The sequence below is a fragment of the Athene cunicularia genome, assembly GCF_003259725.1.
Source record: "Athene cunicularia isolate RWA chromosome 10 unlocalized genomic scaffold, athCun1 chr10_part1, whole genome shotgun sequence".
NCBI lineage: Eukaryota > Metazoa > Chordata > Aves > Strigiformes > Strigidae > Athene > Athene cunicularia.
The window spans coordinates 15531424-15533443 of record NW_020799112.1 but is presented as its reverse complement, the minus strand read 5'-3'; the positions used below and the strand labels follow the sequence as shown (position 1 = coordinate 15533443).

Genomic DNA, 2020 nt, shown 5'->3' with positions numbered 1-2020 from the left:
TTTTTTTTTTTTTTTTTTTTTTTTTTTCTATCTACAGCTTTAATCTTCCACAGCCTTATGAGCTAATCAGTGTCAGAAACAGCTGCGTTGGTCTGGTCTGTAATATCCTTCCTAAGAAAGAAGAACCATCACAAACTACCTGTAAGAGATATTAGTCGCATTCCTTGGTGTAATACTGGAAGCACCCAGCTATAATGCTGGCGGAAGTGGTGTGAAAGCCAATTTAGAACAGAAAAAAAAAAATAGTTATGTGCAAGATCTTCGAAGAAGAGGCTGTAAATGTGCAACATGAAACAGGGAAATTAGTCTAGCTTCCTTATGATTTTAAGCCGTATTTCATTTGCTCTGCTATCATTGCTATTCCAGCAGTAATAACATTATAAAATCTATCAGAAAGAGCTGAGAAGGTTTCTTACACCATAACACCTAAATACTCACTTTTATAATCCATAATACCCACAGTACCCCAAGAAATCCCTGCACTCTTTGTGCTACATCCCAGAATCCACCACTCAGGTTCTGGTCATTCACCCTGCTATCCCACTCTGCACTGCTTAATAATCTCTTGCTTTTCTGTTGATTTCTCTATATGGAAAATGTCAAAGGCATTTATACCTCATGGATATAAATTGGAAAACTACACCTTTAAAAATATATCAAAAAGTATAATTTACTTGTCTGCTTCAGAGTTGCCATGAATCACTCATTCCTCCATACCATATATTCAGCCAAGTTCTTTCCTGCAGCTGGTAGCGCGCAGGCAGTTTTCCTTGCAGCTCAAATGGCTGGAGTCAACCTCACTTCAAAGGAAAGCTTCTTCTCAAGCACAGCATTGTGACCCGAATTCAGAGAAGACCACAAAGAGTTCAGGAATCAGCACCCAAAGTCTTGCATGGCCCAGGCTGGACTTGGCTACACAGTTCCCCCCTCAACTGGGAGCACTAAAAGTTTGGCACAAGGCGTGAAACATTTAACTAGGCTGCCACTATGTAAAAATGATAGAGTCTGCCTGAGCAGAACATCTGTCAGTGAGGTGGCAGCTGGCAGAGCCCGGCAAGGATTTTCTGGAGAGAAATGGGGCGCAGCTTCCTAATAGAGAGCTGCGATGCTGAGCTGTGTGGGAGGGTGAGGGGAACATGTGTGAGCAGGCGTGTTGCTCGCTCCATGAAGAGACAGAAGAACAAGTGCCCTGAGGAGCCTTGTTTGGGAGAGCAGACGTGAGTGCTGCCGTGTGAGAGGTACCGATGGGTGCAGGAGTATGAGTGCTCGGCTGGGTGATCCCTCATGGCCCAAGCAATGTCCTCTGATTGCCCGCAGGCTCTTGCTATCCAGGCTATGTCAGTGAAGTGTGATCCCAGACTTCTTTCCTTGCAGATTTTTACTTGCATGTGCAGGGGTCTAGCTGCAGGCCTTTTAAGAAGGGGATACCTGGAGCAAGCTGATGGTTTTATTGTGGGCCCAAGCTCTTGTCTTGGTGGTCTCACTGCAGATGGGGCTGAGCAGCCCAGTCCACAGGCAGGTATCCAGGACCTGGCTCAGCAGAAGGAAAGAGCTTTGAGTGGAAAGATCATCTAACATAGTATGGGGAGAGGTGGTTCTGATACTGCTCTCCCATTTGTACTCCTACTGGTTTTAAAGAAATTATATATGACCTTGTATAGAGCATTTTGGGTAGCCCATCACTGACTTGCTCCTTATTCCCTCCAAGAACACACTTCTAAAAATGAGCTCCCAGTAGGACTTCCATGGGAAGGGACATTACAGAGCCATGGGAGCTTCCCACAATGGCACAGGGAGGTGGGACAGGAGGAGGACAGATACTGGAGGGAGACAAACAAGAAGAGGCTGAGACCAGCTTTGGGAGTCAGCAGGCTTGTGGGTGCTGAGGAGGGATGTTTGGAGACAGAGCTTTGGTGATGGTCTGGGGAAGTCAGCCTGGTTGCAAAAGCTCCTTTGTAAATACAACAGGGCCTCAGTTCATCATTTCAAAGCTTTGGCTCCATGTCAGGCTGAGTCCTTA

General features: G+C 45.8%; 1 long non-coding RNA gene across 1 annotated transcript in view; it reads left to right on the top strand.

Moving 5' to 3' along the window:
* LOC113484047 overlaps window positions 1-2020 on the top strand; it is a 4283-nt gene that overhangs the window by 1658 nt on the left and 605 nt on the right. Inside the window, exon 2 of the long non-coding RNA XR_003399147.1 lies at window positions 38-141. This is a non-coding gene — a long non-coding RNA (uncharacterized LOC113484047). The remainder of the gene's footprint in view (window positions 1-37; window positions 142-2020) is intronic.